Below are 17,780 nucleotides of genomic sequence, written 5' to 3'. Positions count from 1 at the left end.
ATGCATGTATATATTTAAGAAAATATGTTATGTTTATATATTAAATATATTTACAAATTATATAAATTATATGAATATACATATATGCATGTAAATTGCATGTAAATATTTTCAAAATATATACATGCATGTGTGTATTTATATATACATAATAAATATACACAGTACACACACATATATTATTTAAACAAAAACTTTATTTTGGATTTGATTAATCGCAATTAATCGTTTGACAGCGCTAAAATAAACAAACAAACAAACAAATAAATAAATAAATAAATAAAATAAAAAAACACACAATGTCAGCACGGAATTTAATGTGAACTGAAATAAACGATGTAATTTTATAAATATGAAATGTTATAGTTTTATCTGTTTCTTTAATTATGGACACGTCCAATTCCAGAAGTTGATTGTTGATATATGATGGTCATATTAAACCTGTGCTGAATTACATCATGCCTTCTTCATTTTTATTTATTTATTTATGCTGCTTATAAAAAGCATTTATGTATAGGTTTGATTCAAAACATGAATTATTGCATGTTTAATCCAAATAAGCTTTATACATCTTTATTGGAAAGGAATTCAACAATATTATTTTCTTACTTGTTCACTGAACCATAAACAATTAAACAATTATTGCACATGCACTTGTGAATCAGTCCTTAAGCCACTTACAGTTTGCAGGCAGTCAACATTTAAGGCCACAGTTAAGAAAATAAACATTTTTACTGAGTCTTAAACAAATATAGGCCTATCATTTTTAATGCTTCTGTGCTTGTGTCTTTTTAGTACCATTGCTGGCCACTAGGTGTCAGTGTGAGGCTTTCAAGCTTACAATACCGCATATAGCAACGTCACAAAAGATTTAATTCATTCTTCAATACAAAAGTGCACTTGTTTGCACCGCGGAACATGTCAGGACATGTTACAGCATGTTACTTTTCAAGATGTTAGTTGTTTTGGAACTCTGCATAATAATCTACATGCTAATCTGATGTTTGGAAATGATATTCTGCAAAGCATGCATTCTGTAATTTGCAGGATAGTGCTGAAGACAGAATCTAATTACACACTATGTAATTATGAATGCATTCAATTTTAATGCAAACTAATTGATGATGTGATTATAGAATGTCAAACTGCATAAATCTAAAAGTATTTAACATATAGGCCTTTTATATCAAACAGAGATATACAGATTTACTAGACATCTGTGAAATAACATTTTGTGACACATGTAAAATAACCTAAACATCTAAATACTTTCATTTATTATTATTGGGTATATTCACAGTTACTGACAAGACATCAGTGGAAGAAATGAGCTGTTAGGAGAGAGAAAATATCAAGCGTGCAGCTTTCTTAAAAATGTTGGAAAGCACAGCAGGTCAGATATTGCCTTGTGGTTTGGTGTTTACCTTTGCACTCCATGTAGCCCAGGGCCAAGTCACTATGGCAACTTCCTTGCACCAGGAAGGGAATAATTGCAGTTCGGAATTCCAAATGGATGGTGTGCCTTGTTGAAGGTGATAGTTTTGTGCCTCTCATTCAGATACTGCAATCTGTCTGACTAAGGAAAACAGTCACATATCGACCTGGTTCCTGCGGTGGGTTTCTGTGTTCATGTGTTGCAAATCAGTGGATTTGGAACACTGAAAGCTGCCATGTTTTATGTCATGAGAAGACACATATGGGATTTTGTTCATTAGTCCAAGTCATATATCATTTTTTAAGTAGCTGCATTTTTCCTCTTTGGCTCCAGAATGGCTTGGAGATAAATTCTCATCTTTTTTAATGTTTCTGCTATGAAGGATCACTTTAATCTGTCAGCTTTTTTCCTGCCTGCATTTGGGTGGTATCTTCTGAAGGAAATGTTAAATTGCATGTGATAAAGCTGTGAAAAGCACAGGCTCGATATTACAGAAATCCACTTCCAAAAACAGTAAGTGTGAAAGATCACTGACGTCTGAAGCTGTTCTAGAAAATAGTTTGGCGAATGTTTATGTGTGAAACCAGTCGTTTCAATAGAGATCCACACGATCTGGAATTTTGAGTAAAGGTGCAGTCAAATTTGTGAAATTATGTGGACAAAAAATGTCCAATGTCCGTTGTCAATAGTGTAGTGATGTACGAAGTGCAGCTCAAACAGAAATCACTTTCTAGCCAAGCAGGTGTCTGTTAGTCAGTGCAGCAAATCTGTAAAATCTACAGATCCCACCACAGATTTCACATTCTTGGTCATGCAAATTCACTATTATTGACCAACAGAAAGCTGCTTGGTTTGATGGTGATTCTGTATGATCTGTACTTTATACATCACTACACTATACACTACTGTCAAAAACAGCTGACATTTTTTGCCCGTGAATGCATTTTACTGGGCAGCAATATAACTTTATCAAATCAAGTCAAGCCACCTTTATTTCTATAGTGCTTTATGCAATACAGATGGCCAAAGCAGTTTCACAGAGATAAACAGACAGTAGAAGAATCAATTATAGAAACTAGAAGCAATGGAGTCAGTTCAGTTTCTGCACTATACAAAAGGCAGCAATATTGTTATTCAGTTTGAGTTAATTATTGATTCAATTCAGTTCTATACCAGTGTCAATGTTGCAAGATTCGATTCAGCTGTAAAGCAGCTCTACAGAAAACAATAGTGCCATCATCTGAGGATGACAGTCAATGTGGCTTTCAGAACCTAGCTAAGCAAGCCAGAAGGCAACAGTGACCCAAACTCCATCAGGTGACAGAAATGGAGAAAAAAACCTTGGGAGAAAACAGGCTCAGTTGGGGACCTGCAGTGAACGAACAAGGTGAGATATTGACCTTCAATACTGGAAAGGAAGAGTTGTAGTCTGTTCAGCAGACTTCTCGTCCTTTGCCATTTTTCGGATGAAAATCTTTGCATAGGTCTTCCTCATTTTCACCACAAATTTAATTTCTAGTATTATAATTATTAATAAATTTGGACTACAATTAACAACAGAATTAGTGGCAGTTGTGTTTCTGCGAAATGACAGAAAGTGTGACTGTGGTCTAATTATTCGCCTACATGGCTCTCTGGAATACTCTAAACTGGCTCCATCTTGTGTCTCAGCTATCAACTTGGTGAAAATGACCTCAGAAGACTTTTAATAATACTGTAATAATGCAATCGTCGTCTTGTCGCTAGACTTGATTGTTCCGTACAATTTAATGGAATTTTTTCTAAGCTGAAACTCATTAGCGGTAAAATTATCATTCAATCAATATTTATAACCCAAATAAATATTTCATGCCATATTTCATATTTATTTGTAAAAATCAGAGTCCTGATCACCCTGTCCTGATTTATTTAGCACTAATGACTGATTGTACATATCCCTAACTTATGTCAGGCTTTCAAACATTCATACCTCATCCATACCTACCGCTTTTGAAGAAATTAATAGCAAAATTTTGGAAGATGATTTTAAAGTACTTTTACTCGTTTATAAATCACTCAATGGCCTAGGATCTAAATACATAGCAGATATGTTCACTGAATATAAACCTAACAGCCCACTCAGATCATTAGGATCGAGTCAGTTAGAAATACCAAGGGTTCACACAAAACAAAGGGAGTCCGATTTTAGTTATTATGCCGCCCGCAGTTGGAATCAGCTTCCAGAAGAGATCAGATGTGCTAAAACATTAAAACGTCACATTTTAATGCAGACTCAAAACTCATCTGTTTAGCTGTGCATTTATTGAATGAGCACTGTGCAATGTACGAACTGATTGCACTATATTTTATGTATAATCATTTTTTATCCTTAACTGTTTTAAAATCATTTTAAACCTCTTAAATTAATTTTTAAATCATTTTCAACGTTTTTAAATTCATTGTTTTATTGTTGTGATTATTTTTTAAAATTATTATTTTCTTTTCTTTTATGCAAAGCACTTTGAATTACCATTGAAATGTGTTATATAAATAAACTTGCCTTGCCTTGCCTATTCAGCACTGGCTGGATTCTTCAGTCCTTCTGACTCTGATATATTTTCTCAAAGAAGATGGAAGAGGGTTAGATAAGGGCTAGAGACGCAGAACATCCATGTCATATACCTGCTGACCCCTTTTGTTTTGTTAGGCCCACCATGCCCATTACAATTTCATTACATGGAGTCAATTCATCTTTTTTAAAATCTTGATTAAATCTTCATGCTTGAGCTAACCGGAGGCACTGATCCATCTAGCTGTCTTCTCGGCTCCTGCTTTAACCTCTGGGGTTGTGTGCACAGGGCCGTTCTCGGCGCAGTCCAATGAACCCCTTTGACACTAATTGAATTGCTGGAAAGCCATGTGATCTCTTTATGTTATGGTCATTAGAGAAAATAGGAACTGATTTTTGATCACGCATACAGTATTTGTGAAACTTTCCAACCGAAGTAGGACCTGAGGGTGAATCGCTGTGCCAAATCCAACACAAGAAGTCTCTTTTCATCTGAAAAGTCCTGATTACAGGACTGCAGTAGGGCAGAGACCGGCAGCTTGGATCTGTTATCCATCACCCAGTCTGACATCGGACCACCGCAGGCCATTCAATCCCAGCGTCCTTCTCCTCTTTCCTGCACCATAACCATACATCTCCCCTCCCTTCTTTCTCCACCTGGTCTGAACTAATGAACCCCTGAGGTCAAGGGTGATGGTTGGGGCACTGTTGTCAGTCAGACAATGTCCAGATTATCCCGCTATCATTTCCCCCTCTAATTTTTGTCCTTGTGCACCTTGATTAAACTAGGTGGCATTACCTCATCATTGTTGTAATAATACGAGTTTCATTCGAGCTCAGGCAGTTGTATGACTTCAACTCCTCTGGCTTGCGGTTTTCATCGGAGTTTATACCCAAAGCCCCAAGCCTTTATTTCCTGGAATAATTAATGACATAACCAGGAGCAGCCTTGTTATTTACTAGATGAACAGGGCCGGTGACAAACTCCAGGGGAGGGAATGAGAAGACCGGTATGTGCGGATTTGTTACAAGCCGTAACGCTTCTTTCCTCGGTCCAGCTGCAGTTCTTTTCCCAGCGGAAACCAACCGGACTGTGTCCATCACTTCAGGTGGTAGTGATTCCATTAGCAGCTGTAAGGCTAATGCCTTGTTCTCCCTACAGACTGGTGGTGTTGTAAGAGCCCTACATCGGCTCCCGCAGGCCCCGGAGATCCTTTAAACACCAGAATCTGGACCTATCAGAAAAAGTCTAGACTCCAAGGGGAGTGGCTTACACAATACACACAAAGACTAGTGAATGGATTTAAGAAACAAAGGCAAACATTTTTATTAACTAACATTAACAAAGATGAATGAAAGTAGAAATACATACTTAATGCATGAACCAATAAATTGGATCTTACTGTAAAGTGTTATAGAGTGTTTAATATTTTAGTTTTTAATATATTTATATAAATGTACACAGGCCCACTTTATCAGTTTTGTTTCAGGCATTTAATCCTATCAGACTAGGAAAGTGAAGTCAGTGTCTCTGTCTGTAGAGGAAGAAGAAATATTGTCCATGTGCTGTAAATAAATAAATAACGCTCAGACATCAGTTCAGACGGCTCGCCATCCATGGTAGAGCTGAATCCAAACACAGAACCTTGCCAAATCCCTGCATAGATCATTTCCACATCTCTGTTACAGTATGTGCGATTTTCAGAGTAGGTGTCATTCTCTTGTTTTGTCATTACTTTGGTTATTTTTGTATATTCACATTTCCAGATATCCTGGAAGACATATTATAATGTTCAAACATAGTTTTCTTCTCTCTTTGCTCCTTTTGTGAGAAACATTGCAGGCTTTGACGTTGAGGATGAAGTGAAGAGGGTCAAGATATTAATTCAGTGCAGTCCAATCTGTTCTTTATCTTTATCATTATTTATTTATTTATTCACTTTTTAACGCCATACCAGCTCTTTATCATTAAATATCATGGTTCATTAGTTGTCCTCTTACCATTGGGTTAAATTATGTTGAGAAATAAAAGCAAACTAGATGGAGGACACATTTTTCAGCATCATAGCTGCATCGTGGGTAATTGTGGGTATAAAAGAATTTGGAAACCCCCGGAAAAATTTGTTATCATCATTCCCATCTTCTTACTAGCACCTCTGGCAGAATAAAAACAAACTTTCATCCCATTTGTAGCTCATCTTGGGATATAATGCAGGCAATTAATCAAAACAAACCACAATATATATATATATATATATATATATATATATAATGTATACTAATATATAATATGTATACTAATAATTAAAATTATGTTGTTTAAAGGATGATGAGAATTATATCTAGGCCAGTTTTACTATAATATTTTGAAGTGAACTGAAGCACAATACATCGATTAGCTGCCCTAAATTCATGGTATATTTGTAATTTGTTTTTATCTTTTTTTTGTGTATAGAATTACCCAAAATTTCTAGTATGCATTACTGTATTAAAACCTCAACATGCTCTGTGTGACTAACATGACATGTGCACGGTGACAGTTTCACTTAAACTGACTGGACAATTTGTGTGTTTGCCATTGTCTAAGTGTATTTCATGATGTGTATGTGTGTATGTCTGAGGGAAAGCTGAAGCAGGGTTTATAAAGTGACAGGCTGGTTTGTTAATAAGAAACAGAGTCAGTGGAGTGACGCTGAGCACTGCAGACAGATCCTTCTGAAGCCAGATATTTTCTGAGCAGAAATATCTCTCTGGGCAAGCTTGTGTCATGCATTGTGTGCTCATAATGCAAATGCGGACTGATCCCATTGTCGCTTTGCTTCGCATCACAGGCTCGTGGACCACTTTGTGAATAGATGGGGATATGGATCAGGACAGGTCATGTTAGGCCTCTCTCTCCTTAATGTATGCTGTAAGTGGGGGAATAGATAGACAGATTAATTAAAAATGTAGCACACTCTAAAAAATGCTGGGTTAAATATAACCCAGTGCTGGGTTAAAAAGGGACAAACCCAGCTATTGGGTTGTTTTGACCCAGAGGTTGGGTTGTTTTGAACCCAACCGCTGGGTCAAAACAACCCAACCTCTGGGTCAAAACAACCCAATAGCTGGGTTTGTCCCTTTTTAACCCAGCACTGGGTTATATTTAACCCAGCATTTTTTAGAGTGCAGGAACAAGAATGCTTTTAATTATTTATGAAGGATATCAAAACATTACTAATCAATGTAGAAAATAAATGTGTCCCCTAAAGGTCTTTCCTTGAATTGATGTAATTGCTGATTACTAATATCTGAGTCTGCAGCTTTACCTCCCACCACTAGACAGTCCTAAGACATTTTTACATTGCTAATTTCCATCACTTGTATATAATGAGTCGAATTATAAACTTACTTTTTACACATTAGGTTACCAACCTTTAGAGTTCTACACTTTGATAGAAAGTTTAGGATGTTGTAACTGGTATAAAAACAGTGACATTTTCTACTGTTGGCTTTCAATTTTTATTGTTATTTTTATTATTACAACCTTTATTTAAACAAGAAAAAAAAACTCAATAAAAATCTCACATACAATTCATTGACTCATTTGCCAGTTCTCGAGTAATGACTTTTAAATGTTTCAGAGACACCAGATTGTTTAGTAATTATAATATAATAACTAAACGATGCAAGTTTCATCCATGATAATAAAATATATGTATATTCTCTAACACTAACGCAGCCAAATTTCACCGCAGAGAAGTAAGGATACTTACTGATTTCTAATAATTTCAAAATAACAAATATTTAGTTTTATTAGCATTCAAACCAAGTTTTAAATGATAAAACCTTAATTAAACCGCATCAAAGCTGATTGTAATTTGGAAAATTTGCAGGTTTATAATTACTGTCTATTTTAGACCCAGCCATTTTTGAACCCTGATTCAGGGTTTTTGTCTCCGTCTTACGGCATTACCGCTCTCCATATAGATCTTAATCCTCTTCTATAGTGTTCGAGTTGATACAGCTGAGCTTTTGTCCTTGTTCTCCCACATTACATAAAGACCACAGGACCACTGAACTGTTTCTCTGTTACAAGACTTGAAAGATCTGCCAGTCAAAATGCTTCAAGCTTCCTGCATATGACAAGTTCATTGCACGCATCCATCACTTTTGTGGAGATTTCTGACAACCTTACAGCTAGTAAAACTTAAAAGACCCTGCAGGAACAGTTAGGTACTGCCTGAAATAAATTGAAAATATGATACATGTCATATAAGATGTTGTTTGTTCACCAAAACTGTAGTTATTTGATCAAAAATACAGTAAAAACATCAATATTGTGAAAAATGATTACAGTTTAAAAGAACTGTTTTCTATTTTAATATATTTTAAAATGTAATTCCTTTCTGTAATAGCTGATTTTTCAGTCTTTAGTGTCACATGATCCTTTAGAAATCTTTCTAGTATACTGCTTTGGTGCTCATGAAAAAATTCTACAATCAGTGTTGAAAACAGTTGTGCTGCTGAATATTTTTGTGGAAACTGTGATTTTTTTTAGGATCATCTGAAGAATAGAAAGTTCACAAGAACAGCATTTATTTGAAATAGAAATATTTTTACTGTCTATTTGTATCAATGTTATGCATCCTGAATAAAACAACATTAATCACCAATTTGAGTGAAACCTTTAAAAAAATAACATCAATTTCAGAATTTTTATAGTATTATTAGTATTATTTTAGGTTTGTTTCACTTTTGCTTTAATAACAGCAGGACAAACTGAAATATTAAAGTTTTAAAAAAGTGTTTAAGAAAATAATGAAACCAGATATAAAACCACCATTGTGAGAAATAAATAACCTTTTTATTTTATATACTCTCAGGTTAAAACAGTCTTCCTGTTCATTTCAAGGTATAAATAAAATTTACAATCCCAGATTTTTATTGTGGTCTCAGGAGGTCCTATAACAACAATGGAAGAAAAGGCACATTGCAATCTTTCCTATTGGTCATAATATCTTTGCTCTTATGCCTGCTAGCATCACAAATCTTGAAGGTCATCAGGCTAGCGCCAGAGTCTCTCTGTGTGTGTGTACAGGCTGTGGTCAGAGGCATCAGAAAGCGGATGAGTCAGGTAATGAGAAGGAGAGAGAGGAATGCTGAAACACCTCTCTGAGATCAATGTCATCAGTCTCACACAAAGGCTTGTGCACAGTCTAGCCCGAGGCTTAGGCTAAAAGCCTGGAAAAAACACACAAAATGGCTGGCCAAACTTTATCTCGGGGCTGCCTCCCTGTCTTTGTCACCTCACCCGTAGCCCTCAGCGCTGCAAAAAACCAAGGCATCGACTCAAAGGAGCTCCATTTTCTCTGCACATAACCGGTAACTGAGACAGCCCCACTGAGCTCTTAAGAAACGGAAATGTGGCATTGTGGAGTTTCTTCTATTCAATTATTCACGCACAGCCCCTGGCCACTGCTGCCATTTACAACGGCAGTCATCTCTTCAAAGCCACGATAGGGCTGGGCGAGATCCTGTTTCTGAGATTGAGGAGTGTGTGAAGGGAGTGGAGCTCACCTTCAACTCCCTCCTCTGTCTCGCACTATCTCTCTCTATACAAAGTAGTCACTCCAGGGCTTGGCCCATTCAACTCAGCAACATGATACAAATGTGGAACAGACAAAAAGGAGCAAAAAAAGAGAAAACATTACGCTATCAAGAGCGTTTTTTGTCAGTGTATAAGGCTTCGGGCTCAGAGTCATAAATTAAACGCAAGGTTAAACTGAAGGCTGATATCTCATTTGGTAGGGGCTACAAGACTATTTCAAAAGAAAAAGTCAATCCTGCATAACCTAAATCGCATACACTCTACTGTTCAAAGGTTTGGGGTCAAATGCTGCATTTATTTGATCAGAAATACTGTAAAAACAATTTAATCCTAAAATATTTTACAATGGAATTTATTCCTGTGATGCCAAAGTTGAAATTTCAGCAGCCATTACTTGATTTCTGAAGGATCATGTGACAGTAGGCAGTGTCACATGATACTTCAGAAATCATTCTAATATGCTGATTTGGTGCTCAAAAACATTATTATCAATTGTGCTGCCTTATAATTAAGTAGAAAATGTGGAAAAATTTTGTGGATTTTTTTTCAGGATTCTTTGATGAATTGAAAGTTGAACAGCATTTATTTAAAATATGACTTTTTGTAAAAATTGATTAATTTATAGCATTGCTGAATTTTTTTTTATTGACCCCAAACTTTGAATGATATTCTGACCTCAGTATTTTTTCACATGTTGTACTTTTACATTCTAAATATATTAATACATTATACTATTATAGATGCTATACATCATAAGCAATTTATCAACCAAATCCAATACTCACAACACCACAATGGCAAAGTACAGTACTGCACAAGCTAATGGAAGCTCATTTCTGCCACATAAAAAAATAAATAATGCTTTTGTAAATCATAATTATGAGATCGAAAAAAATAAAAAAATAATTATGAGATAAAATGTCTAAATTATGAGACACCAAATCTTAATTATGCAAAAAGGCAAAATTATGACATACTATGTCAGAAGTATGACAAAGTCTTACCAAGGTTCCTCTGTCTTTTATCTAATATATTTACTTAAAAATAACATATTTAATTATGACTGGTTTTGTCATAATTATGATTTATGTCATAATTATGAGCAAATCGGCTTCATATACAAGATACAGCAGAAGTACAAAAAATGCAATGGCAGAAAAGGAAACAATGAATAAATAAAAACTTATATTTTGAACTGTTTATCACACCAAGCTATTGTTTGGCTTCAGAAGATTTAAATATAGATTAATATTAATAGATTATATTAGATTATTACATTAATAGATTTCCAACTTTTGTAATACTTGGTGGTTCATTCATGTTTGAAGCTTCAGCTTTTAGGCATAAAAAAATCTAAAACATTAAAATGAGTAAATAATGACACCATTTTCATTCATTTAAAATTTTTTTAAGTTTAGCCTTAGGTAAAGTTATACAATACAAAATTAGATATAAATACTGTACGAGAGTGCTGTTTTGGTTTGTTGGCCAAGGGGCAGAAAAGAAGACTGCAGGATCTTCAAGCAAGACTTCTTCCAATGATCAGAATGTTTCAAAGTAATTTAGCCCTAAACCGAGCCCATTCTAACATTAACCGTAACTGACCTCGCAGACATACACTCATACAAATCCCTGCACCTACAATGTCAGAAAGGAGAGAATCAAGATTTTAGTTACAATATGTGACAGTTACCCTGCATTATCCACTGGAGGTTTGCATGGAAGGCATGTGACCTGGGGCACGGTTGTTGCGTGACCCTGTCAGTGTGTATCCCCATGTTCATGCCCACGGCGGTGGTAAGCGCCATTAAGCACTGAACCACACAGTCCTCCTGTATGCCCTCAGGTACGTTAGCACACACACACAGGAACCATCCATACTCTCTCGCTTCATGACAACAGTCATTCAGGCCAGTGGTTTCACAACGTCGCACAATATTACTACAGCAAGCGAGACAGACGTTGTGTGCCTGAAGAGGAGGCCCACGTGGCTCCTCAGATGTGGTGCCACTCTAGAGCTCAGTAAAAATGAGCCCTATGTACCGTGAATGAGACTCTATGGAGTTTGCATCTGTGCTGAATCAGTAATGCAGCGCCCATCCATTACACACAGATGACATTAGCTGTGCATTAACTTAATAGCTAGAACTGTATGGAGAATGTTTTCAAATTGCACATGTTATAAAAACACAGTGTACAGTACTGCAAACCTGTGTCATTAGACACTTTTCATGATTAAATATTCATGTTCTACATTTACATGCCCTCACCAAGATGCACTTTACATGCTTCTGTTCTACATTTGAGGAATTGATGTAAACAACAGGGTTATTAACTACAGCACACAGTGTGGTTCAAATAAGGTAAGACGGATTTCTGGGAACATGTCTACGGACCTGTGAATACATTAGAATGTGTTTAAAAATGTATTTGAATGGATGTGCCTGCCTCAGTGTCTCATGATCACAGCTGGCATGCAACATTATTATGGAGCATCAAAAACCACTTCTTTTCATGCTTTCAATGTAAATATTATATGTGTATATGTGTATAACTTTCTATTCATTAAAGAATCCTGAAAAACAATCGAAATCAAGCTGTTATTGTGTCATTTTGGATGTTGAGAGGGAAGAAGGGGCCTGGTTTCAGGGAATTGTGTGCTTATCTATTGATCAGGGAAACCAGAGAACACAGTCCACATTTTCACAGACAGAAACACCAGCCATGACTTTAAATAAACGCAGTCTGAGCTCATTTAACTTAAAAGGCATGTGAAGCACATACACAACAATTTACTTAGCAAATAAAGATAATACGATAATGAGAGAGCCTGGCATGGTCATTAATACATGCCGTTTTCTTTTATAAAAAGCAAGAGTGGGCAAAAACTTAATTTTGAATACATTGTCATTGTTATTCTCTCACTGATTCTTTAACTGATGTGCTCTGGAGATTCATGGGACAGGCATCACAGTGACTGTGCCTTTTGCTGACTGTATAATGCATTGCAAGCAACTCATACATACTGTAGTGTCATAATGAACCCATCTCATATCTCACAAACAATATTGAGCACTATCCACATGAGCTGATACCTCATTCTACTTCCTCCTCTGTTGCCTCTGACTGCATGGTTTTAAATAGATGAACATATCGCATACATTTAACAGATTACTTCATGTGAAATATCAGGACTGTTATTTTGTATAATCCACCGCAGAATGACCCACGATGCAGTGCAAAGTCATTAAGGGCAATACATGTGGCCTGTTGTCTGCTGGCATATTACAATAAGTCACTGGGTGACGATACACTCATTTGATGCCTGCAGGTCTCTATTGGGGGTGATGAATAGCTACAGACTCACTTTAATAATCTCGCCGTGGGAGGCCTGCAGCTCATGTGCATCGCACTGCCAGACTCTCCAAGTTTTTTTTTTTTTTTGAGCCACTGATTTAATACAGAGGAGAGACAATTTAAAGCAATTTGTCACTGAGATCTAAGTTATGCAAAGGGAGGGAGCCATGTGCTTAAAGGCAGTAATGAGAGCAGTCACATACATCTTTAGGTAGCTTATTTCTCCACAGTTGTGTTAATGAGGAAAAGGCATCCAGCATGCTGACATATGTGGTACATTGGAACAGGAATATTTAATGTCGAGTAATTGTCTTAGCAGACGTTCTCCCGCAGCCCCAAGAGCAAATTTGGAATGTTGGTGTCCACAGAACATAGTACTAATGATTTGGAGAGAAATAATAATCAATTTATTTTTCTATAAACCAAGATTCACGGTAATTTAAACATTTATGATAAAATTATGAATATTTTTCTACTATCTTCAGGAGTGATCTCCAACCAGAGGTACATTTAACCTTTAATTTTACATAAGCAGGTTCCAGTAGGCATTAAGTTTTGCTGTCATAAACTGTGACTTGCAATAAAAATACTAAAAGTAACAAACGGCCAACACAATGAATCACACTTAATCTCATAGATTAATCTTGGGCATCCAGGTTTCAAGATTTTACATTCTTAAACCCCAGGTTTACATTCTTATTTGCGACGTCAATATCATTGAATGGACAAATGCAGTGTTCAATCTGTTTAAATTACAGACTGACTCGCTCTTACGCATCACTTTGGCTCATATATAATAGAACTGACTTTTGGAGCGTACCTTTATAAAACAGTCTCTTCTTCAATTAACATGTTTTCCATCACTGTTTGTGACGTTTTGATTTTTCAAGTTGAAACAAAACACAATGCATCAAAGTTTCTGTGACTGCACAAAGCGTGTGAATATTTAATGAGGCAAGTGGTGTTTAGTTTATGATTGATTGTTTGTTTGCAAACAGCTAGCCATCACATTCTAAGGGGTCAATCTGGCATAATGCATTCATTTAAAACCACAAGATGCATGGCAGTGGAAAAAAAAAGGTTCTGAAAATACGTTTTTTAAAAGTTGTACTGATTTTAACTTGAGTGATACATGTTTTGCACAAAAATAAATAAATAAATAATATGCAAGCGCCATGGTCAAACACATTTGTGTGACACAATTACTTCCATTGGAAAAGCAGAGCAGTAGAATGCAAAAACGGGTTCTGTGAATGAACCCCTAAGGTCCAGTTGATACGTAATGAGTTTTGCGATTAAAAACAGTGACAGGCATGGCGAAATGAAATGGAAACATTGCAAGGTCTGAAGATGCATTTTTTTAAACATTTGTGAATGCCGTGTCGTGCACCAGATGCTGCAAATGATGCAAGATATGAGTGCATCAGTCAAAAACGTCTGCTTAGCACATGTTTACATAGAAAAACAATGGAAAAGCATAGTGCAATGCAAAAAGGCAATCCTAAAACTACATAATTTCATACTGTGTACACCATTCAAATCAGCGTTTAAAATGATGGCAACAGGGCTCATATACTTTATGTTTTCAGAAATAGGACTTACAGTGAGTTGCTTTATTTATTTATTGTACACAAGTATACTACACACTGTGCATTTGTCATGAAGTAGCAGCATGGTGAGGACAGACTCCCATAGGCCACATGGTGATGAGAGCTGTTTTGATTATTGCCCAATTTATTTTATGATTCATAATGCAATAAACTTTTATAGCAGAATAATGAACATGACTTACATAGTGATGATAGACCATGAGGGACTATTTTCACAACGGTGACAGTAGGGCCTCGCACACAGCCAAATATTTAGCCAGCCTGATTTTTACCCCATGCCTCTTGCATTCATTAAATAAACCCTAACTAGCCGAGAATTTGGACGGCGACTCCCATGAGTTCATTTAGGACACACACACAGGCAAACCACAGTCAAGACAGAGGGGATGGAAGCACTGAGCAGACAGCTTATTTATTAATCCCATAAAGCCCATCAACCTAAAGGACAATGTCTGTTAATGTGGACCGTGCATTCATAGATTGCACACGTGAAATCATTGGGAATAAGAGGCCAAGTCCCCCGAAGGGGAATTGCATTTGGTGAATTTTTCAGTCTGGCTACTGGGCAGTGTCTCCTTAATCACCGCATAGGTTACACAGTGCCACAGTGTGTTAAAAGGTTATGTCTCAGTCTTATGGAACAGCTGTCTAGTCATTTGTGAAACACAAAGGGCCCCTGGTCTCATTTAATCTGCATTAATGTATGTGTCTTAATGAGCACTGGACACACTAATGATAGCTTGGTTACAGACCTAGATCCATTATCTAAGTGCATTTTACAGGCATCTGCACCTGGGACTAAACCATTAACACACCGCTAATTTAAAATTGTGTAATGCTGATGCGCAGGTATTACTTGTTACATGACATGGGTTTTGAGCTTTTAATTATCTGTTGTGGAAAGTTTGATAAAAAGATTTTGGAAGATCTCTGATGATTTCAGAACGGTGTAACATTGGTTTTGCTTTGTTTCACAGAACTAATCGTTGCCTGGGTTGCGTACGTATATGTGAGGCGGAGCTATCAAAATAGGGGCAAGACCCTTTTGGGGTAGGGGTGTGTTTGTTTTGGTGATTTCAAATATCAACATTGGCTACCAGAAATCACTTACTCTGCCTTTAATGATTTTAATTATTAAAAAAACTGATAAATTATATTTAATTGCCGTTTTAATCTCAGTAACTGTGGAGGATTTCTGGACCATGGAGATTTCTGTTCATGAGATGAAAAGTGTTTTTTGATTAAATTTGAAATCTGTTTGACAAGTATTCTAAAGATCCAAAGAACAAGAAGAACCTAATGTATGACTTTAGACCAAATAATTCAAAAGTAAACTTAAACTTATCAGTAACATTTTACAATAAGGTGTCATTTGTTAACATTAGTTAATGTATTAAGTAACATGAACAAACAATGAACTAACACTAATTATTAATCTCTGTTAATGTTAGTTAATAAAAATACAGTCGTTCATGTTCATGTTAGTTCACAGTGCATTAACTAATGTTAACAAACACAACTTAATAATGCATTAGTAAATGCTGAAATCAACATTAACACTAAGATTAATAAATGCTGTAGAGGTATTGTTCATTCTTAGTTCATGTTAACTAATGTAGTTAACTAATGTTAACTAATGGACCTTTTTGTAAAGTGTTATCAAGGTGGCACTGTCTTCAAATTTCTCAAATACCCTCAGGGTATAGTGCCAATGCCATTTACCATGTTTTGTTTCAATGCACTAAAGTGACGGTTAGACAATTTACATTAAAAGTCCCACTGAAGTGCCTTAAAATGCATGGTGTTATTCAGTTTTGACATAATTTCAACTGAAATTTTGATTTCATGAGTTTAAAACTCAGAATTGTGCATAAGCAATATGGCAGCCCTCTAAAAATCTGTGTATTGCAACACCAAATTATTGCAAATTTGCAAGCATTTTAATCAAATTTTATGATTTTCTGACCATTAGGATCAGGGATTACATAGCATTTAATTACAATCACAGTTACAACCAAACCTACACAATTTTACTTCCGAGATACAGTCTGACTTTGATATTGTCGACTTAATTCAATAATGTGATGCAACTCAAAAATAACTTTTATGAGATTTGGTCTGAGCATCATATATGTAAAAGTTGGAAAAGGAATGGGAGGAGTAGTGAAACACACTGTAGTATAATACTAATTTCAAATGACAAAGATGGTGGAGATCAGAAACACCAACTGAAGATGATTAGCAAAAGCAGATGAAGAAGGAACTGTTTTCTAAACCAAAGGGTTTAAAGGTCATAAGAAATTGTTTTAAGCTGATGGCTAGAGGGTTTGACTGGGAAAGACCCCTCTCAATCAGTGTGCCAAATTTGACAACCTTCCTCCAAACGGGTTGCCATAGACTCCCATTGCAGGGGAAGCATTTCTCTTACAAAAACAACAGGGGCTATGCACCTCTGGTGAACCTTCTGCGCTTGGCCCCTAAAAACATGAACAGGAACGTTGGATATCCAGTATCTAAACTGAAGTGTGCTTTAGAGAGGAGCTGCCTGGGGGCAGAGAGCAGAAATGAGCCACTGATTAGGGAGCGCCTCCGCACATACTGCATGAGGTCATTTCCTCATCTACTCTCTAAGGATGGCTGTTCAGACCTCTCACTCATTCTCTCATATCAAACATAAATCCGGTGATGAGAAGACAATACATCCTGCTGCTATTGGTTATGTCTTCGCTATATCTCATTGAAGTGATTTGTGCTTTGTTTCATACAATATAAATAATAAACTAGTGAATAAACAGATGGACAGATGGATTTCCGCTCTGAAATGTTTGTGAATATCAGTTCTGGGAATGCTCTTTGCATGCTTCATTTCCAGTGTGCCAGTGCTGCTGAACCAGCAGGAGCGGTGGCTAGATTAGACACAGAAGAATGGGGCACAGGCCTTTTGGGACCAAAAGACGAGGGGATAAGCTAGCCAACGGAGCCTCAACGCTGGGGAGCTGCTCTGTTCAGAGAGGGTGGAGGGTCCTCCAATGTCCTGCAGTACCAGGCAACACAGGGGCCCCAGATAACAGGGACAACTGTTTGGACTAGGGGTGCGACTATCAGGGGAAGCTGCAGAGAGGGAGAGAGAAGTAGAAGAGAGGAGCAGAGGTCTGCAGGACTGTGATAAACCTACACCAACCTCTTTTATGGACACAACAGGGAACATTCAGGAAGAACAGCGTGGCACCTCCTTCTGTA

Source organism: Sinocyclocheilus rhinocerous, unplaced genomic scaffold (genome assembly GCF_001515625.1).
Source record: "Sinocyclocheilus rhinocerous isolate Xijiao unplaced genomic scaffold, SAMN03320098_v1.1 scaffold271, whole genome shotgun sequence".
NCBI lineage: Eukaryota > Metazoa > Chordata > Actinopteri > Cypriniformes > Cyprinidae > Sinocyclocheilus > Sinocyclocheilus rhinocerous.
This window is presented reverse-complemented; position numbering follows the sequence as displayed.